Source organism: Lithobates pipiens, unplaced genomic scaffold, assembly GCF_037356315.1.
Source record: "Lithobates pipiens isolate NorthernLeopardFrog02 unplaced genomic scaffold, aLitPip1_a1.2 Scaffold_13, whole genome shotgun sequence".
In the NCBI taxonomy this organism is placed as follows: domain Eukaryota; kingdom Metazoa; phylum Chordata; class Amphibia; order Anura; family Ranidae; genus Lithobates; species Lithobates pipiens.
The window spans coordinates 547904357-547926383 of NW_027507718.1; the positions used below are offsets into that span (position 1 = coordinate 547904357).

Here is a 22027-nt window from a genome sequence, read left to right on the forward strand (position 1 = left end):
CTGAGGTGTTCCAACGTTTGTAATGTAAGTCTCCACTTCTAGCACAGGGATTGCTCCTGGTTTCATACTTATAATCCATCCATGAGCTTTAGTTGGTAACTTTGTCTAGGCTGTGGTCATGTCATGTCTGCTGCAGGCAGGAGGAAACTTTTCCCTTCTCCTCTTGCCCAGTGATTAGACTGTACATTCTCACGAAAAACTTGGTGAGAAGTTGCAGGAGGGGGCAGACTGAATTCTACTTTTGTTATCATAACAAAGAAATGCACAAGCAAGAGTTTTTCCATGATTGTGTTATCTCTGAGCCAACATTAATCCAGGAAGTGGATGGTGAAGCCGGATGAGGACAATAACCTTCTCTTACCCTGGTGAATGGTACATGTTTTCTTCCTTACACCCAGATGAGATACATGCCTTCATAAATGAGATTAATATGGTTCACCAGCTTATTGCCAATTATTATCACACTCAATACAATAATTTGAGAGAGTATTAGGCACAGATGGGGATTGAACCCATGATATTTGGTTTACGAGACCAACGCCGTACCACTTGGCCACTGCGCCATCTGTTGGAGAAAGACGGCTTCTTGTTAAATTCGAAAAATGCACTCAAGCTTTATTTAGTATTAGTACTTTGTACATATGACAATACAATGCAAATCTTCAATCTATTGTTTGATTATATCCAACATAGTTATTATCATTCTTTGACTTGAAGGGATAAAAAATGTAGGGTGGCAGGGGTTATGCTTTGTTTGGTGTTTTGCAGTTAAATAAAGCACAAGTTCAGTTATGTAGAATATGGTTTCACTTATTCAATATAGAAGTTTTATAAAATTTCTCTGATAAATAATCTACCCAGGTGAGGGTTTGTTGCTGATGGTGTCCTATTTTTTGTTTTATTTAGTGTTGACAGGACATTTTTTGAATTTTGAGATGCTCCAAAAAATCCTAAGTGCAAGGTCAGTGTGCACCAAAACCACATCACATTATATCACTCACATTACCTGCACCCCCTCTCCACCTTGATAAAATAAAAGTTGGGCTTACACTGGTTAGGCCTTATCCCTCATTAAAATTGTCCTGCTGATGTTCAAGCACTTCTATATCTTAGTTCTTGTAGTGAAGGCCCAACATGTGCTCTTGTCTCTAGTAAATTTTGGCCCAGTCTTGCTCATTGAAATGCTCCTGCTGCTGGCCAGTTGTATACTTCTATGCCATCTTCAGTCTCTTAAATCTTGTAGTACGATGCCAAGCTCAAGAGTATATGCAGTGTTTCAAAAGTGGATCTTCGTCTGAGGTGTTCCAACGTTTGTAATGTAAGTCTCCACTTCTAGCACAGGGATTGCTCCTGGTTTCATACTTATAATCCATCCATGAGCTTTAGTTGGTAACTTTGTCTAGGCTGTGATCATGTCATGTCTGCTGCAGGCAGGAGGAAACTTTTCCCTTCTCCTTTTGCCCAGTGATTAGACTGTACATTCTCACGAAAAACTTGGTGAGAAGTTGCAGGAGGGGGCAGACTGAATTCTACTTTTGTTATCATAACAAAGAAATGCACAAGCAAGAGTTTTTCCATGATTGTGTTATCTCTGAGCCAACATGAATCCAGGAAGTGGATGGGGAAGCCGGATGAGGACAATAACCTTCTCTTACCCTGGTGAATGGTACATGTTTTCTTCCTTACACCCAGATGAGATACATGCCTTCATAAATGAGGTTAATATGGTTCACTAGCTTATTGCCAATTATTATCACACTCAATACATTAATTTGAAACAGTATTAGGCACAGATGGGGATTGAACCCATGATCTTTGGTTTACGAGACAAACGCCTTACCACTTGGCCACTGCGCCATCTGTTGGAGAAAAACGGCTTCTTGTTAAATTCGAAAAATGCACTCAAGCTTTATTTAGTATTAGTACTTTGAAATATAGATGTTTATTGGGTTTTAACATGAAATACAGATGACATTACGATACAATATCATCAAAATGTATACATTCGTTGACAGATCAATAACAGAATCGACCTAGAGTGGGTCTTTGACAAGAAGAAAAAAAAAAAAAAGAAACAGCAAAAAGAAATGTGAAGTTCTGTACTATACAGAAATTAGCAAGTAGTAGAGAAGTTGTCTTGTTGCATATGTAATCCTAGGGGACTTTAGAGCCCCCTCCCGGGCACCCCTTACGGGAACAATGCTGTGTCCGAAAGGAGACCCCATCCCCCAATGTTAAATAAAATACTGATATCTAGTACCTAAGGCACATATAGAGGTATATTACCATAATACGTGTGATTGACAACAACCGTGGTGCAAAGAATAGTAATATTAATATTCCTGTATTTAAAAATCTGCAGGCGGGTTCACAATGATACCTTCAGGAGGTAGCGGGAGGTTAGTTTGGTGGTCGACCCATGTTGACCATGGCAACCATGCCCGGGAACTTCGGGCTAGGGTGCCCTGGCAGCGGGCTATCGTTTGTTCATAGGTGAAATGCAGGTGGGTCATTCTCACCACTTCTCCCACTGTGGGCGGTGAAGGATTCTTCCATAGTCTAGTGATACATAGTCTGGCTGAGAGTAGGACATGAACGATCGTATGTTTGAGGTGTCTGGGGTAAATATCCAGGTTCAGGGAAAGAAGTGCTAAGCTGGGTTGAGAGATTACTGGTATAAGAGCTATTTCAGAGAGCAATTGGAAAATTGACTCCCAGAAAGAGGTCAGTTTGGGACAGCTCCAAAAGGTGTGGAGCACGTCCCCTTTGTTGCCACATTGTCGCCAGCACCGGTCGTCATGGGGTGCACAGAATTTCGATAATCTCGTGGGAGTTAGATACCAACGTTGTGTTATTTTGATAGTAAGTTCCCAGAGATTAGAGCACTTGGTGACCTGAAAGGTGGAGTTATAAGCAGTGGTCCACTGTTCAGAGGAGTACGTGTTGCCTAAATCTGATTCCCATGCAAGCATGGAGTTGCTCTTGGTGAAATTGTTTTTTTGTCTAAGTAAGTTGTAAAAAAGGGAAATGCCTCTTTTGATAGTAGGTTGGGACGTAAGGAATTGCTCTGCAGGCTGAGGGAGTATGCAAGACCATTCTGAAGTCGTAAGTAGGTAATGTCTCGTCCGGAGATAGAGGTAAAGGTCAGTGTTAGGTAAATGGAATTCTGCTTGTAAAGCGGGGAAGGATTTAAGTTTGAGGTTGGAGAAGAGATCATTGATGTGGAGGATGCCTGCTTGTTGCCATTGATTAAAGGAGATTAGGTCAATCTTGTAGTGGAGAACTTGTAATGGGATTCGTAAGGCGGATTTGGTAGGATTGGCCGAGGAGTACAAATTTTTTCCAAACTTGGGCTGTAGCAGTCATTGTAGGAGGGATATGAGAATGAGGCGATGGAGACCTAGGGTTAGATAAAAGCCATGCAGATAGATTCTTACCATGAACATAAGAAGCTTCGATTTGTCCCCATTCTGTAGATGGGGAGGGTGAGAACCAGTCTTTAGTCTGGGTCAGAATTGATGCCATATAATAGTCCTGAAAGTCAACATATCCAGCCCCCCCAGCCTTTCGGTGTTTGATTAATTTTGTGTGTGCGCTTCTACTTTTTTTACCCTGCCACATATATGAGGACAGGAGGGACTGCAGGGACCTAAAATAGTGAACGGGAATGGGTATAGGCAGAGTCCGGAACAGGTACAATATTTGGGGAAGGTGTAACATTTTGAAGGCCGCTAGTCGCCCCATCCAGGACAGTTCGAGAGACGCCATCCTGCGCAGATCTTCCTGCAATCTGGCTTTAAAGGGAATAAAGTTATGCGTAAAAAGTTCTGCAGTTGTTTTGGTCAGTTGGACGCCCAGGTAAGTTATACTTTTGTCGGCCCAAGTAAATGGTGTTTGTTGTTGTATAAGTAGACTAGTAGTAGAGTCTACTCCTAAATTCAAAATGCAGGATTTAGTGTCATTGACTTTATAGTAGGATACCTTGCTGAAGGAGGCTAGCGTCTCTCGGACCGCCGGGAGGGAGGTGAGGGGATCAGATAATATGAGGATTACATCGTCCGCAAATAAGCTAATTTTATGTGATCTGTCTCCTACGGTGATACCTTTGATTAGAGGATTAGTGCGAATCGATTGTGCCAATGGTTCCATAATTAAGTTGAATATTATGGGGGACAGGGGGCATCCTTGTCTGGTGCCGTTGGATATGGCAAATGGGGAGGATAGAGCTGCAGCAGAGTATACTTGGGCTGAAGGAGAAGAATATAATGCCATAATAGCGTTGTAGATTGGACCATGAAAGCCAAATTTGTGTAAAGTGGAAGACAGGTACCCCCAATGCACTCTGTCGAACGCTTTTTCAGCGTCTAGGGACAAGAGTACAGAGGGGGTACCCGAGCTCCCGGCATGATGGATGATGTCAATCATCCTTCTAGTGGCATCAGAGGATTGACGGCCTGTAGTGAAACCAGATTGGTCTTTTTGTATAAGAGTGGGAATGATGTTGAGTAGTCGATTGGCCAATAATTTGGCATAAATTTTTACATCCACGTTTAATAAGGATATAGGGCGAAAATTTTGGGGGACATTTGGCGCTTTACCAGGTTTTGGGAGTGTGACTACTATTGCGTTTAGCATCTCAGATGGGAAGGAGGAAGAGGAGACAGCGAAGTTGTAGACTGCGCAAAGTGTGGGAGTCAGGAGGTGTTGAAAAGATTTGTAATATTCACCATTGAGACCATCTGGTCCCGGGGATTTATGATTTGGGAGCTTGTTGATAGCCTTCAATATTTCAGGATCTGTGAAAGGGGCATTAAGAGAATCTAGTTGTTCCTGTGAGACGGAGGGCAATTTGATACGTTCTAGGAATGTATTTATTACCTCCTGTGACGGTTGAGATGTTTGATTATCCTCCCTAAGATTGTATAAATCCTTGTAGTAGGTTCCGAACGCATTCGCTATTTCGTGAGGTTTTAGGAGTTTTTGTTTGGAGTGAGGATGAATCAAAAACGGAATTTTGGATTTAGTTTTGTACCCTTTTATTCGCAAGGCCAATAATTTCCCCGCCTTATTACCCGTGGAATATGTAGTCGCTTTAAGTTTGGTAAGTGTCTTCCCATATGATTCTAGGAGAAGTGAGCGTAGTTCGTGGCGTAGCTTAAAAATTTGCGTTTGAAGTGTAGGAGAGGGGTTCTGTTTATTTTGGGAGTCAAGGGATTCAATGGCGGTCGTGAGTTGGTCAAGTTTCAATGATCTCCGTTTTTTTTCCCGAGCTGCCAATTGGAGAAAGATCCCTCTGATAACAGCTTTGTGGGTTCTCCACACCAGCACCGGGTCAGACACCGATTGGGAATTAATAGAGAAGAATTCCTCTAAATTTTGTTTAAGAGAATTTGCAGTGTGTGGATTATGAAGAAGGTAGTTATTTGTTCTCCAAAGATAGGAGTTAGGCACACGTAGCTTAGAATTGATAGTGATGCTGATGGGGGCGTGGTCTGACCAGGTGGTGGCGTGGATCTCCGAAGCCGATACTTGTTGTAATAAACATTTATCAGTAATAAACAGATCTATTCGTGAGTAGGTGTTGTGGCGCGGTGACAAGTATGTATAGTCGCGCTCAGTCGCGTGACAACACCTCCACACGTCGAACATTTCATTAGAATACAGAAAACTACTCAATGGTGAAGTAATTCTTTTGGTCCCGGCGGAAGAGTCGATGCTATAGTCTGGCACGATGTTAAAGTCTCCACACCATATAAGGTTGCCCTGTTTGTAAGAATTCACTTTCTCCAGAAGGTCCCTTAGAAAGGACATCTGGCGATAGTTCGGTGCGTACAACGAAACTAACGTATATTGGACGTTGTCTAATGTGCAAACCAGAATATTGTATCTTCCTTCCGTGTCGGTAATGCAGTTCTGTAACTGGAAAAGGACAGTGTCCCGAACAGCGATCATTACACCTCGTTGTTTTTTAGCATAAAAGGCTTGGAAGATATGAGGAAATGCTTTGTGCTGGCAGCGGGGTGGGGAATCTCTCATAAAATGCGTTTCCTGGACACAGAGCAGGTCGCATTTGAGCGATAAAGCCGTTTTCCACAGTGATGTGCGTTTGGCCGGATGGTTTAGGCCTTTTGCATTGAGAGAGACTACAGTAATTGACATTTTTAGCCTAGTGGTTGGAGCAGAACAGTTAGTAGACTTACAGTTGGGAGAAGTGAGGCGTTGTCGACAAGGATATCTCTGTCGCAAGCGGAGAGCAGATACCAGGTAATATGATGAATAGAGATTCCGTGGCGTTGGTCAAATAGTCAAAATATGAGGCGAAGTTGCTTTGGATACTCTAGGTGATACTCTACGGATATAAATCACAGTTATAATGCAGAGCAACGAAACAGTGCGATGTGAAGTAGTGAAAACAGCAAAGTAAAACAAAACAAAACAGCTTAACTTGAAATAAGAGAACCAGTAGTGTAGAAAACAGGTCAGCGATGTATATCCCTAATGGGCGCTGACGTAACCAGGGGGAAAGTTCGGGCTCTAGAATCAATGAAGGAAACGGTCAGCCGGACCGGATTCTAAAGGTAGCTCTACGTGAGACACGGAGGGTGATACTTAGCATAGCATCAAATCAGCTGCGGGTGGTGGTTTCTGTGGAGAGGTCCCCGATGAGGGGAAACATTTCTCCTGGGTGGTGGAGGAATTCCAGCCGGTGCCTCCGGGCCAATGCCCTATGACTGTAGAAGTTTCATGCCACCTTCCACCGTAGAGATGGAATGAGGAATGCCGTTGTGTAGGACTAGAACAGTGGCGGGGTGGCGCCATTTATAGGCGATTTTATGGTTGAAAAGAGCTTTAGTAATGGATTTCAACTGTCTGCGTAGTTGAAGAGTGTGCTGGGAGAGGTCCGCGAAAAGTTGAATCTCTGAGTAAGGGGCTGGCAGGGTGTTGAGGGTTCTAGCTTTAGAAAGGATTTGCTCTTTCGCTTGGTAAAAGTGGATCCTTAGTAAGACATCTCTGGGAACCGTATCCGCTAGGTAACCTGGTTTAGGGATCCGGTGTATGCGGTCTATAGTGAGTTCAATGGGCGTCAGCTCAGGTAGCATGGTAGAAAACATGGTTGTCGCAAATTTATGCAGGTCCGTGGGAGGGACCGTTTCCGGAATACCGCGTATTTTGATGTTATTGCGGCGGGAACGGTCTTCAAGGTCTGCGATTTTGGATTTGATCCAGTTAGTATCATCTTTCTGGGCCATACATGAATCAACCAAGTCGTTAACAGTAATCGTACACTCCTCCATTTTCTCTTCCATATACTGCACCCTGTCCCCCATCTGACTCATATCAGTGGTAAACTTGTGGATCAATGATGATAGGTTAGTCATAAGGGATGATTGTAAAGAGAGGAGCATGTCCTTCATAGTGGTGTCAAGGACCGGCTGGCCTGAGGTGGGGAAGGCCGCAATGGAGGATTGCAGGGAGGATATGGCGTGTGAGTTATGCAGTTCAGTACTCACTGTGGCCTGGGCCTTGTCCGCTGTATCCAGGCGCATCCGCGCTTTTACTGGGCTTCTGGAGGATGGAGATGCTGGAGGTGAGCGGGCGGATGAATATGGAGATGTTTCCCCGTCTGGATCTCCAGGATCACAGCTAGGCAGGTCTGTGTATGCTGAGGCCTGACGCGCGGCGGTCCCGCCGGCGCCATCTTGGCTAGGCCTCTCGCGCAGGAAGGAGAGAGCTGTAAGCTTTTGGAGGTTCTTTTCCTCCTTTCGTTTGCGGGACATCGCGGCGTATCAGTCCGGAACCTCTCCGGGGTGGAATGCCGGTTCGCTGGGTGTCGCTGGGGTCCGTGTCGCTATGGATGTCCGGCCGGCCGACGGGAGCTCCAGGCTTAGGCTGCCATCTCGATCGCGCGCAAGCCACGCCCCTAGTATTAGTACTTTGTACATATGACAATACAATGCAAATCTTCAATCTATTGTTTGATTATATCCAACACAGTTATTATCATTCTTTGACTTGAAGGGGAAAAAAATGTAGGGTGGCAGGGGTTATGCTTTGTTTGGTGTTTTGCAGTTAAATAAAGCACAAGTTCAGTTATGTAGAATATGGTTTCACTTATTCAATATAGAAGTTTTATAAAATTTCTCTGATAAATAATCTACCCAGGTGAGGGTTTGTTGCTGATGGTGTCCTATTTTTTGTTTTATTTAGTGTTGACAGGACATTTTTTGAATTTTGAGATGCTCAAAAAAATCCTAAGTGCAAGGTCAGTGTGCACCAAAACCACATCACATTATATCACATACATTACCTGCACCCCCTCTCCACCTTGATAAAATAAAAGTTGGGCTTACACTGGTTAGGCCTTATCCCTCATTAAAATTGTCCGGCTGATGTTCAAGCACTTCTGTATCTTAATTCTTGTAGTGAAGCCCCCAGCATGTGCTCTTGTCTCTAGTAAATTTTGGCCCAGTCTTGCTCATTGAAATGCTCCTGCTGCTGGCCAGTTGTATACTTCTATGCCGTCTTCAGTCTCTTAAATCTTGTAGTATGATGCCAAGCTCAAGAGTATATGCAGTTTTTCAAAAGTGGATCTTCGTCTGAGGTGTTCCAACGTTTGTAATGTAAGTTTCCACTTCTAGCACAGGGATTGCTCCTGGTTTCATACTTATAATCCATCCATGAGCTTTAGTTGGTAACTTTGTCTAGGCTGTGATCATGTCATGTCTGCTGCAGGCAGGAGGAAACTTTTCCCTTCTCCTCTTGCCCAGTGATTAGACTGTACATTCTCACGAAAAACTTGGTGAGAAGTTGCAGGAGGGGGCAGACTGAATTCTACTTTTGTTATCATAACAAAGAAATGCACAAGCAAGAGTTTTTCCATGATTGTGTTATCTCTGAGCCAACATTAATCCAGGAAGTGGATGGTGAAGCCGGATGAGGACAATAACCTTCTCTTACCCTGGTGAATGGTACATGTTTTCTTCCTTACACCCAGATGAGATACATGCCTTCATAAATGAGGTTAATATGGTTCACTAGCTTATTGCCAATTATTATCACACTCAATACATTAATTTGAGAGAGTATTAGGCAATGATGGGGATTGAACCCACGATCTTTGGTTTACGAGACCAACGCCTTACCACTTGGCCACTGCACCCTCTGTTGGATAAAGACGGCTTCTTGTTAAATTCGAAAAATGCACTCAAGTTTTATTTAGTATTAGTAATTTGTACATATGACAATACAATGCAAATCTTCAATCTATTGTTTGATTATATCCAACATAGTTATTATCATTCTTTGACTTGAAGGGATATAAAATGTAGGGTGGCAGGGGTTATGCTTTGTTTGGTGTTTTGCAGTTAAATAAAGCACAATTTCAGTTATGTAGAATATGGTTTCACTTATTCAATATAGAAGTTTTATAAAATGTCTCTGATAAATAATCTACGCAGGTGAGGGTTTGTTGCTGATGGTGTCCTATTTTTTGTTTTATTTAGTGTTGACAGGACATTTTTTGAATTTTGAGATGCTCAAAAAAATCCTAAGTGCAAGGTCAGTGTGCACCAAAACCACATCACATTATATCACATACATTACCTGCACCCCCTCTCCACCTTGATAAAATAAAAGTTGGGCTTACACTGGTTAGGCCTTATCCCTCATTAAAATTGTCCAGCTGATGTTCAAGCACTTCTGTATCTTAATTCTTGTAGTGAAGCCCCCAGCATGTGCTCTTGTCTCTAGTAAATTTTGGCCCGGTCTTGCTCATTGAAATGTTCCTGCTGCTGGCCAGTTGTATACTTCTATGCCATCTTCAGTCTCTTAAATCTTGTAGTATGATGCCAAGCTCAAGAGTATATGCAGTGTTTCAAAAGTGGATCTTCGTCTGAGGTGTTCCAACGTTTGTAATGTAAGTCTCCACTTCTAGCACAGGGATTGCTCCTGGTTTCATACTTATAATCCATCCATGAGCTTTAGTTGGTAACTTTGTCTAGGCTGTGATCATGTCATGTCTGCTGCAGGCAGGAGGAAACTTTTCCCTTCTCCTCTTGCCCAGTGATTAGACTGTACATTCTCACGAAAAACTTGGTGAGAAGTTGCAGGAGGGACCAGACTGAATTCTACTTTTGTTATCATAACAAAGAAATGCACAAGCAAGAGTTTTTCCATGATTGTGTTATCTCTGAGCCAACATTAATCCAGGAAGTGGATGGTGAAGCCGGATGAGGACAATAACCATCTCTTATCCTGGTGAATGGTACATGTTTTCTTCCTTACACCCAGATGAGATACATGCCTTCATAAATGAGGTTAATATGGTTCACTAGCTTATTGCCAATTATTATCACACTCAATACATTAATTTGAGAGAGTATTAGGCACAGATGGGGATTGAACCCATGATCTTCGGTTTACGAGACCAACGCCTTACCACTTGGCCACTGCGCCCTCTGTTGGAGAAAGATGGCTTCTTGTTAAATTCGAAAAATGCACTCAAGCTTTATTTAGTATTAGTACTTTGTACATATGACAATGCAATGCAAATCTTCAATCTATTGTTTGATTATATTCAACATAGTTATTATCATTCTTTGACTTGAAGGGATAAAAAATGTAGGGTGGCAGGGGTTATGCTTTGTTTGGTGTTTTGCAGTTAAATAAAGCACAAGTTCAGTTATGTAGAATATGGTTTCACTTATTCAATATAGAAGTTTTATAAAATGTCTCTGATAAATAATCTACCCAGGTGAGGGTTTGTTGCTGATGGTGTCCTATTTTTTGTTTTATTTAGTGTTGACAGGACATTTTTAGAATTTTGAGATGCTCAAAAAAATCCTAAGTGCAAGGTCAGTGTGCACCAAAACCACATCACATTATATCACTCACATTACCTGCACCCCCTCTCCACCTTGATAAAATAAAAGTTGGGCTTACACTGGTTAGGCCTTATCCCTCATTAAAATTGTCCGGCTGATGTTCAAGCACTTCTGTATCTTAATTCTTGTAGTGAAGCCCCCATCATGTGCTCTTGTCTCTAGTAAATTTTGGCCCAGTCTTGCTCATTGAAATGCTCCTGCTGCTGGCCAGTTGTATACTTCTATGCCATCTTCAGTCTCTTAAATCTTGTAGTATGATGCCAAGCTCAAGAGTATATGCAGTGTTTCAAAAGTGGATCTTCGTCTGAGGTGTTCCAACGTTTGTAATGTAAGTCTCCACTTCTAGCACAGGGATTGCTCCTGGTTTCATACTTATAATCCATCCATGAGCTTTAGTTGGTAACTTTGTCTAGGCTGTGATCATGTCATGTCTGCTGCAGGCAGGAGGAAACTTTTCCCTTCTCCTCTTGCCCAGTGATTAGACTGTACATTCTCACGAAAAACTTGGTGAGAAGTTGCAGGAGGGGGCAGACTGAATTCTACTTTTGTTATCATAACAAAGAAATGCACAAGCAAGAGTTTTTCCATGATTGTGTTATCTCTGAGCCAACATTAATCCAGGAAGTGGATGGTGAAGCCGGATGAGGACAATAACCTTCTCTTATCCTGGTGAATGGTACATGTTTTCTTCCTTACACCCAGATGAGATACATGCCTTCATAAATGAGGTTAATATGGTTCACCAGCTTATTGCCAATTATTATCACAATCAATACATTAATTTGCGAGAGTATTAGGCACAGATGGGGATTGAACACACGATCTTTGGTTTACGAGACCAACGCCTTACCACTTGGCCACTGCGCCATCTGTTGGAAAAAGACGGCTTCTTGTTAAATTCGAAAAATGCACTCAAGCTTTATTTAGTATTAGTACTTTGTACATATGACAATACAATGCAAATCTTCAATCTATTGTTTGATTATATCCAACACAGTTATTATCATTTTTTGACTTGAAGGGATAAAAAATGTAGGGTGGCAGGGGTTATGCTTTGTTTGGTGTTTTGCAGTTAAATAAAGCACAAGTTCAGTTATGTAGAATATGGTTTCACTTATTCAATATAGAAGTTTTATAAAATGTCTCTGATAAATAATCTACCCAGGTGAGGGTTTGTTGCTGATGGTGTCCTATTTTTTGTTTTATTTAGTGTTGACAGGACATTTTTTGAATTTTGAGATGCTCAAAAAAATCCTAAGTGCAAGGTCAGTGTGCACCAAAACCACATCACATTATATCACATACATTACCTGCACCCCCTCTCCACCTTGATAAAATAAAAGTTGGGCTTACACTGGTTAGGCCTTATCCCTCATTAAAATTGTCCGGCTGATGTTCAAGCACTTCTGTATCTTAATTCTTGTAGTGAAGCCCCCAGCATGTGCTCTTGTCTCTAGTAAATTTTGGCCCGGTCTTGCTCATTGAAATGTTCCTGCTTCTGGCCAGTTGTATACTTCTATGCCATCTTCAGTCTCTTAAATCTTGTAGTATGATGCCAAGCTCAAGAGTATATGCAGTGTTTCAAAAGTGGATCTTCGTCTGAGGTGTTCCAACGTTTGTAATGTAAGTTTCCACTTCTAGCACAGGGATTGCTCCTGGTTTCATACTTATAATCCATCCATGAGCTTTAGTTGGTAACTTTGTCTAGGCTGTGATCATGTCATGTCTGCTGCAGGCAGGAGGAAACTTTTCCCTTCTCCTCTTGCCCAGTGATTAGACTGTACATTCTCACGAAAAACTTGGTGAGAAGTTGCAGGAGGGGGCAGACTGAATTCTACTTTTGTTATCATAACAAAGAAATGCACAAGCAAGAGTTTTTCCATGATTGTGTTATCTCTGAGCCAACATTAATCCAGGAAGTGGATGGTGAAGCCGGATGAGGACAATAACCTTCTCTTACCCTGGTGAATGGTACATGTTTTCTTCCTTACACCCAGATGAGATACATGCCTTCATAAATGAGGTTAATATGGTTCCCCAGCTTATTGCCAATTATTATCACACTCAATACAATAATTTGAGAGAGTATTAGGCACAGATGTGGATTGAACCCACGATCTTTGGTTTACGAGAGCAACGCCTTACCACTTGGCCACTGCACCATCTGTTGGAGAAAGACGGCTTCTTGTTAAATTCGAAAAATGCACTCAAGCTTTATTTAGTATTAGTACTTTGTACATATGACAATGCAATGCAAATCTTCAATCTATTGTTTGATTATATTCAACATAGTTATTATCATTCTTTGACTTGAAGGGATAAAAAATGTAGGGTGGCAGGGGTTATGCTTTGTTTGGTGTTTTGCAGTTAAATAAAGCACAAGTTCAGTTATGTAGAATATGGTTTCACTTATTCAATATAGAAGTTTTATAAAATGTCTCTAATAAATAATCTACCCAGGTGAGGGTTTGTTGCTGATGGTGTCCTATTTTTTGTTTTATTTAGTGTTGACAGGACATTTTTAGAATTTTGAGATGCTCAAAAAAATCCTAAGTGCAAGGTCAGTGTGCACCAAAACCACATCACATTATATCACTCACATTACCTGCACCCCCTCTCCACCTTGATAAAATAAAAGTTGGGCTTACACTGGTTAGGCCTTATCCCTCATTAAAATTGTCCGGCTGATGTTCAAGCACTTCTGTATCTTAATTCTTGTAGTGAAGCCCCCATCATGTGCTCTTGTCTCTAGTAAATTTTGGCCCAGTCTTGCTCATTGAAATGCTCCTGCTGCTGGCCAGTTGTATACTTCTATGCCATCTTCAGTCTCTTAAATCTTGTAGTATGATGCCAAGCTCAAGAGTATATGCAGTGTTTCAAAAGTGGATCTTCGTCTGAGGTGTTCCAACGTTTGTAATGTAAGTCTCCACTTCTAGCACAGGGATTGCTCCTGGTTTCATACTTATAATCCATCCATGAGCTTTAGTTGGTAACTTTGTCTAGGCTGTGATCATGTCATGTCTGCTGCAGGCAGGAGGAAACTTTTCCCTTCTCCTCTTGCCCAGTGATTAGACTGTACATTCTCACGAAAAACTTGGTGAGAAGTTGCAGGAGGGGGCAGACTGAATTCTACTTTTGTTATCATAACAAAGAAATGCACAAGCAAGAGTTTTTCCATGATTGTGTTATCTCTGAGCCAACATTAATCCAGGAAGTGGATGGTGAAGCTGGATGAGGACAATAACCTTCTCTTATCCTGGTGAATGGTACATGTTTTCTTCCTTACACCCAGATGAGAAACATGCCTTCATAAATGAGGTTAATATGGTTCACTAGCTTATTGCCAATTATTATCACAATCAATACATTAATTTGCGAGAGTATTAGGCACAGATGGGGATTGAACACACGATCTTTGGTTTACGAGACCAACGCCTTACCACTTGGCCACTGCGCCATCTGTTGGAAAAAGACGGCTTCTTGTTAAATTCGAAAAATGCACTCAAGCTTTATTTAGTATTAGTACTTTGTACATATGACAATACAATGCAAATCTTCAATCTATTGTTTGATTATATCCAACACAGTTATTATCATTTTTTGACTTGAAGGGATAAAAAATGTAGGGTGGCAGGGGTTATGCTTTGTTTGGTGTTTTGCAGTTAAATAAAGCACAAGTTCAGTTATGTAGAATATGGTTTCACTTATTCAATATAGAAGTTTTATAAAATGTCTCTGATAAATAATCTACCCAGGTGAGGGTTTGTTGCTGATGGTGTCCTATTTTTTGTTTTATTTAGTGTTGACAGGACATTTTTTGAATTTTGAGATGCTCAAAAAAATCCTAAGTGCAAGGTCAGTGTGCACCAAAACCACATCACATTATATCACTCACATTACCTGCACCCCCTCTCCACCTTGATAAAATAAAAGTTGGGCTTACACTGGTTAGGCCTTATCCCTCATTAAAATTGTCCGGCTGATGTTCAAGCACTTCTGTATCTTAATTCTTGTAGTGAAGCCCCCAGCATGTGCTCTTGTCTCTAGTAACTTTTGGCCCAGTCTTGCTCATTGAAATGCTCCTGCTGCTGGCCAGTTGTATACTTCTATGCCATCTTCAGTCTCTTAAATCTTGTAGTATGATGCCAAGCTCAAGAGTATATGCAGTGTTTCAAAAGTGGATCTTCGTCTGAGGTGTTCCAACGTTTGTAATGTAAGTCTCCACTTCTAGCACAGAGATTGCTCCTGGTTTCATACTTATAATCCATCCATGAGCTTTAGTTGGTAACTTTGTCTAGGCTGTGATCATGTCATGTCTGCTGCAGGCAGGAGGAAACTTTTCCCTTCTCCTCTTGCCCAGTGATTAGACTGTACATTCTCACGAAAAACTTGGTGAGAAGTTGCAGGAGGGGGCAGACTGAATTCTACTTTTGTTATCATAACAAAGAAATGCACAAGCAAGAGTTTTTCCATGATTGTGTTATCTCTGAGCCAACATTAATCCAGGAAGTGGATGGTGAACCCGGATGAGGACAATAACCTTCTCTTACCCTGGTGAATGGTACATGTTTTCTTCATTACACCCAGATGTGTTACATGCCTTCATAAATGAGGTTAATATGGTTCACTAGCTTATTGCCAATTATTATCACACTCAATACATTAATATGAGAGAGTATTAGGCACAGATGGGGATTGAACCCATGATCTTTGGTTTACGAGACCAACGCCTTACCACTTGGCCACTGCACCCTCTGTTGGAGAAAGACGGCTTCTTGTTAAATTCGAAAAATGCACTCAAGCTTTATTTAGTATTAGTACTTTGTACATATGACAATACAATGCAAATCTTCAATCTATTGTTTGATTATATCCAACATAGTTATTATCATTCTTTGACTTGAAGGGATAAAAAATGTAGGGTGGCAGGGGTTATGCTTTGTTTGGTGTTTTGCAGTTAAATAAAGCACAAGTTCAGTTATGTAGAATATGGTTTCACTTATTCAATGTAGAAGTTTTATAAAATGTCTCTGATAAATAATCTACCCAGGTGAGGGTTTGTTGCTGATGGTGTCCTATTTTTTGTTTTATTTAGTGTTGACAGGACATTTTTTGAATTTTGAGATGCTCAAAATAATCCTAAGTGCAAGGTCAGTGTGCACCAAAACCACATCACATTATATCACTCACATTACCTGCACCCCCTCTCCACCTTGATAAAATAAAAGTTGGGCTTACACTGGTTAGGCCTTATCCCTCATTAAAATTGTCCAGCTGATGTTCAAGCACTTCTGTATCTTAATTCTTGTAGTGAAGCCCCCAGCATGTGCTCTTGTCTATAGTAAATTTTGGCCCAGTCTTGCTCATTGAAATGCTCCTGCTGCTGGCCAGTTGTATACTTCTATGCCGTCTTCAGTCTCTTAAATCTTGTAGTATGATGCCAAGCTCAAGAGTATATGCAGTGTTTCAAAAGTGGATCTTCGTCTGAGGTGTTCCAACGTTTGTAATGTAAGTCTCCACTTCTAGCACAAGGATTGCTCCTGGTTTCATACTTATAATCCATCCATGAGCTTTAGTTGGTAACTTTGTCTAGGCTGTGATCATGTCATGTCTGCTGCAGGCAGGAGGAAACTTTTCCCTTCTCCTCTTGCCTAGTGATTAGACTGTACATTCTCACGAAAAACTTGGTGAGAAGTTGCAGGAGGGGGCAGACTGAATTCTACTTTTGTTATCATAACAAAGAAATGCACAAGCAACAGTTTTTTCCATGATTGTGTTATCTCTGAGCCAACATTAATCCAGCAAGTGGATGGTGAACCCGGATGAGGACAATAACCTTCTCTTACCCTGGTGAATGGTACATGTTTTCTTCCTTACACCCAGATGAGATACATGCCTTCATAAATGAGGTTAATATGGTTCACTAGCTTATTGCCAATTATTATCACACTCAATACATTAATATGAGAGAGTATTAGGCACAGATGGGGATTGAACCCATGATCTTTGGTTTACGAGACCAATGCCTTACCACTTGGCCACTGCGCCCTCTGTTGGAGAAAGACGGCTTCTTGTTAAATTCGAAAAATGAACTCAAGCTTTATTTAGTATTAGTACTTTGTACATATGACAATACAATGCAAATCTTCAATCTATTGTTTGATTATATCCAACATAGTTATTATCATTCTTTGACTTGAAGGGATAAAAAATTTAGGGTGGCAGGGGTTATGCTTTGTTTGGTGTTTTGCAGTTAAATAAAGCACAAGTTCAGTTATGTAGAATATGGTTTCACTTATTCAATATAGAAGTTTTATAAAATGTCTCTGATAAATAATCTACCCAGGTGAGGGTTTGTTGCTGATGGTGTCCTATTTTTTGTTTTATTTAGTGTTGACAGGACATTTTTAGAATTTTGAGATGCTCAAAAAAATCCTAAGTGCAAGGTCAGTGTGCACCAAAACCACATCACATTATATCACTCACATTACCTGCACCCCCTCTCCACCTTGATAAAATAAAAGTTGGGCTTACACTGGTTAGGCCTTATCCCTCATTAAAATTGTCCGGCTGATGTTCAAGCACTTCTGTATCTTAATTCTTGTAGTGAAGCCCCCATCATGTGCTCTTGTCTCTAGTAAATTTTGGCCCAGTCTTGCTCATTGAAATGCTCCTGCTGCTGGCCAGTTGTATACTTCTATGCCATCTTCAGTCTCTTAAATCTTGTAGTATGATGCCAAGCTCAAGAGTATATGCAGTGTTTCAAAAGTGGATCTTCGTCTGAGGTGTTCCAACGTTTGTAATGTAAGTCTCCACTTCTAGCACAGGGATTGCTCCTGGTTTCATACTTATAATCCATCCATGAGCTTTAGTTGGTAACTTTGTCTAGGCTGTGATCATGTCATGTCTGCTGCAGGCAGGAGGAAACTTTTCCCTTCTCCTCTTGCCCAGTGATTAGACTGTACATTCTCACGAAAAACTTGGTGAGAAGTTGCAGGAGGGGGCAGACTGAATTCTACTTTTGTTATCATAACAAAGAAATGCACAAGCAAGAGTTTTTCCATGATTGTGTTATCTCTGAGCCAACATTAATCCAGGAAGTGGATGGTGAAGCCGGATGAGGACAATAACCTTCTCTTATCCTGGTGAATGGTACATGTTTTCTTCCTTACACCCAGATGAGATACATGCCTTCATAAATGAGGTTAATATGGTTCACCAGCTTATTGCCAATTATTATCACAATCAATACATTAATTTGCGAGAGTATTAGGCACAGATGGGGATTGAACACACGATCTTTGGTTTACGAGACCAACGCCTTACCACTTGGCCACTGCGCCATCTGTTGGAAAAAGACGGCTTCTTGTTAAATTCGAAAAATGCACTCAAGCTTTATTTAGTATTAGTACTTTGTACATATGACAATACAATGCAAATCTTCAATCTATTGTTTGATTATATCCAACACAGTTATTATCATTTTTTGACTTGAAGGGATAAAAAATGTAGGGTGGCAGGGGTTATGCTTTGTTTGGTGTTTTGCAGTTAAATAAAGCACAAGTTCAGTTATGTAGAATATGGTTTCACTTATTCAATATAGAAGTTTTATAAAATGTCTCTGATAAATAATCTACCAAGGTGAGGGTTTGTTGCTGATGGTGTCCTATTTTTTGTTTTATTTAGTGTTGACAGGACATTTTTAGAATTTTGAGATGCTCAAAAAAATCCTAAGTGCAAGGTCAGTGTGCACCAAAACCACATCACATTATATCACATACATTACCTGCACCCCCTCTCCACCTTGATAAAATAAAAGTTGGGCTTACACTGGTTAGGCCTTATCCCTCATTAAAATTGTCCGGCTGATGTTCAAGCACTTCTGTATCTTAATTCTTGTAGTGAAGCCCCCAGCATGTGCTCTTGTCTCTAGTAAATTTTGGCCCGGTCTTGCTCATTGAAATGTTCCTGCTTCTGGCCAGTTGTATACTTCTATGCCATCTTCAGTCTCTTAAATCTTGTAGTATGATGCCAAGCTCAAGAGTATATGCAGTGTTTCAAAAGTGGATCTTCGTCTGAGGTGTTCCAACGTTTGTAATGTAAGTTTCCACTTCTAGCACAGGGATTGCTCCTGGTTTCATACTTATAATCCATCCATGAGCTTTAGTTGGTAACTTTGTCTAGGCTGTGATCATGTCATGTCTGCTGCAGGCAGGAGGAAACTTTTCCCTTCTCCTCTTGCCCAGTGATTAGACTGTACATTCTCACGAAAAACTTGGTGAGAAGTTGCAGGAGGGGGCAGACTGAATTCTACTTTTGTTATCATAACAAAGAAATGCACAAGCAAGAGTTTTTCCATGATTGTGTTATCTCTGAGCCAACATTAATCCAGGAAGTGGATGGTGAAGCCGGATGAGGACAATAACCTTCTCTTACCCTGGTGAATGGTACATGTTTTCTTCCTTACACCCAGATGAGATACATGCCTTCATAAATGAGGTTAATATGGTTCCCCAGCTTATTGCCAATTATTATCACACTCAATACAATAATTTGAGAGAGTATTAGGCACAGATGTGGATTGAACCCACGATCTTTGGTTTACGAGAGCAACGCCTTACCACTTGGCCACTGCACCATCTGTTGGAGAAAGACGGCTTCTTGTTAAATTCGAAAAATGCACTCAAGCTTTATTTAGTATTAGTACTTTGTACATATGACAATGCAATGCAAATCTTCAATCTATTGTTTGATTATATTCAACATAGTTATTATCATTCTTTGACTTGAAGGGATAAAAAATGTAGGGTGGCAGGGGTTATGCTTTGTTTGGTGTTTTGCAGTTAAATAAAGCACAAGTTCAGTTATGTAGAATATGGTTTCACTTATTCAATATAGAAGTTTTATAAAATGTCTCTAATAAATAATCTACCCAGGTGAGGGTTTGTTGCTGATGGTGTCCTATTTTTTGTTTTATTTAGTGTTGACAGGACATTTTTAGAATTTTGAGATGCTCAAAAAAATCCTAAGTGCAAGGTCAGTGTGCACCAAAACCACATCACATTATATCACTCACATTACCTGCACCCCCTCTCCACCTTGATAAAATAAAAGTTGGGCTTACACTGGTTAGGCCTTATCCCTCATTAAAATTGTCCGGCTGATGTTCAAGCACTTCTGTATCTTAATTCTTGTAGTGAAGCCCCCATCATGTGCTCTTGTCTCTAGTAAATTTTGGCCCAGTCTTGCTCATTGAAATGCTCCTGCTGCTGGCCAGTTGTATACTTCTATGCCATCTTCAGTCTCTTAAATCTTGTAGTATGATGCCAAGCTCAAGAGTATATGCAGTGTTTCAAAAGTGGATCTTCGTCTGAGGTGTTCCAACGTTTGTAATGTAAGTCTCCACTTCTAGCACAGGGATTGCTCCTGGTTTCATACTTATAATCCATCCATGAGCTTTAGTTGGTAACTTTGTCTAGGCTGTGATCATGTCATGTCTGCTGCAGGCAGGAGGAAACTTTTCCCTTCTCCTCTTGCCCAGTGATTAGACTGTACATTCTCACGAAAAACTTGGTGAGAAGTTGCAGGAGGGGGCAGACTGAATTCTACTTTTGTTATCATAACAAAGAAATGCACAAGCAAGAGTTTTTCCATGATTGTGTTATCTCTGAGCCAACATTAATCCAGGAAGTGGATGGTGAAGCTGGATGAGGACAATAACCTTCTCTTATCCTGGTGAATGGTACATGTTTTCTTCCTTACACCCAGATGAGAAACATGCCTTCATAAATGAGGTTAATATGGTTCACTAGCTTATTGCCAATTATTATCACAATCAATACATTAATTTGCGAGAGTATTAGGCACAGATGGGGATTGAACACACGATCTTTGGTTTACGAGACCAACGCCTTACCACTTGGCCACTGCGCCATCTGTTGGAAAAAGACGGCTTCTTGTTAAATTCGAAAAATGCACTCAAGCTTTATTTAGTATTAGTACTTTGTACATATGACAATACAATGCAAATCTTCAATCTATTGTTTGATTATATCCAACACAGTTATTATCATTTTTTGACTTGAAGGGATAAAAAATGTAGGGTGGCAGGGGTTATGCTTTGTTTGGTGTTTTGCAGTTAAATAAAGCACAAGTTCAGTTATGTAGAATATGGTTTCACTTATTCAATATAGAAGTTTTATAAAATGTCTCTGATAAATAATCTACCCAGGTGAGGGTTTGTTGCTGATGGTGTCCTATTTTTTGTTTTATTTAGTGTTGACAGGACATTTTTTGAATTTTGAGATGCTCAAAAAAATCCTAAGTGCAAGGTCAGTGTGCACCAAAACCACATCACATTATATCACTCACATTACCTGCACCCCCTCTCCACCTTGATAAAATAAAAGTTGGGCTTACACTGGTTAGGCCTTATCCCTCATTAAAATTGTCCGGCTGATGTTCAAGCACTTCTGTATCTTAATTCTTGTAGTGAAGCCCCCAGCATGTGCTCTTGTCTCTAGTAACTTTTGGCCCAGTCTTGCTCATTGAAATGCTCCTGCTGCTGGCCAGTTGTATACTTCTATGCCATCTTCAGTCTCTTAAATCTTGTAGTATGATGCCAAGCTCAAGAGTATATGCAGTGTTTCAAAAGTGGATCTTCGTCTGAGGTGTTCCAACGTTTGTAATGTAAGTCTCCACTTCTAGCACAGAGATTGCTCCTGGTTTCATACTTATAATCCATCCATGAGCTTTAGTTGGTAACTTTGTCTAGGCTGTGATCATGTCATGTCTGCTGCAGGCAGGAGGAAACTTTTCCCTTCTCCTCTTGCCCAGTGATTAGACTGTACATTCTCACGAAAAACTTGGTGAGAAGTTGCAGGAGGGGGCAGACTGAATTCTACTTTTGTTATCATAACAAAGAAATGCACAAGCAAGAGTTTTTCCATGATTGTGTTATCTCTGAGCCAACATTAATCCAGGAAGTGGATGGTGAACCCGGATGAGGACAATAACCTTCTCTTACCCTGGTGAATGGTACATGTTTTCTTCATTACACCCAGATGTGTTACATGCCTTCATAAATGAGGTTAATATGGTTCACTAGCTTATTGCCAATTATTATCACACTCAATACATTAATA

The 22027-nt window shown here is 40.8% G+C and overlaps 10 non-coding genes across 10 annotated transcripts; all 10 read right to left on the reverse strand.

The window, feature by feature from the left end:
- Positions 1-491: 491 nt before the first annotated feature.
- TRNAT-CGU (transfer RNA threonine (anticodon CGU)) lies at positions 492-563 on the reverse strand. Its single transcript has one exon. It is a non-coding gene; the product is annotated as a tRNA-Thr (tRNA).
- A 1222-nt stretch (positions 564-1785) lies between these two features.
- Positions 1786-1857, reverse strand: TRNAT-CGU (transfer RNA threonine (anticodon CGU)). Its single transcript has one exon. It is a non-coding gene; the product is annotated as a tRNA-Thr (tRNA).
- A 7230-nt stretch (positions 1858-9087) lies between these two features.
- Positions 9088-9161, reverse strand: TRNAT-CGU (transfer RNA threonine (anticodon CGU)). The gene has a single exon. It is a non-coding gene; the product is annotated as a tRNA-Thr (tRNA).
- Positions 9162-10383: 1222 nt separating this feature from the next.
- Positions 10384-10455, reverse strand: TRNAT-CGU (transfer RNA threonine (anticodon CGU)). Its single transcript has one exon. It is a non-coding gene; the product is annotated as a tRNA-Thr (tRNA).
- Positions 10456-11678: 1223 nt separating this feature from the next.
- Positions 11679-11750, reverse strand: TRNAT-CGU (transfer RNA threonine (anticodon CGU)). The gene has a single exon. It is a non-coding gene; the product is annotated as a tRNA-Thr (tRNA).
- Positions 11751-14268: 2518 nt separating this feature from the next.
- On the reverse strand, positions 14269-14340 carry TRNAT-CGU (transfer RNA threonine (anticodon CGU)). Its single transcript has one exon. It is a non-coding gene; the product is annotated as a tRNA-Thr (tRNA).
- Positions 14341-15563: 1223 nt separating this feature from the next.
- TRNAT-CGU (transfer RNA threonine (anticodon CGU)) lies at positions 15564-15635 on the reverse strand. Its single transcript has one exon. It is a non-coding gene; the product is annotated as a tRNA-Thr (tRNA).
- A 1224-nt stretch (positions 15636-16859) lies between these two features.
- TRNAT-CGU (transfer RNA threonine (anticodon CGU)) lies at positions 16860-16931 on the reverse strand. Its single transcript has one exon. It is a non-coding gene; the product is annotated as a tRNA-Thr (tRNA).
- A 1223-nt stretch (positions 16932-18154) lies between these two features.
- TRNAT-CGU (transfer RNA threonine (anticodon CGU)) lies at positions 18155-18226 on the reverse strand. Its single transcript has one exon. It is a non-coding gene; the product is annotated as a tRNA-Thr (tRNA).
- Positions 18227-20744: 2518 nt separating this feature from the next.
- Positions 20745-20816, reverse strand: TRNAT-CGU (transfer RNA threonine (anticodon CGU)). The gene has a single exon. It is a non-coding gene; the product is annotated as a tRNA-Thr (tRNA).
- Between the last annotated feature and the right edge of the window lie 1211 nt (positions 20817-22027).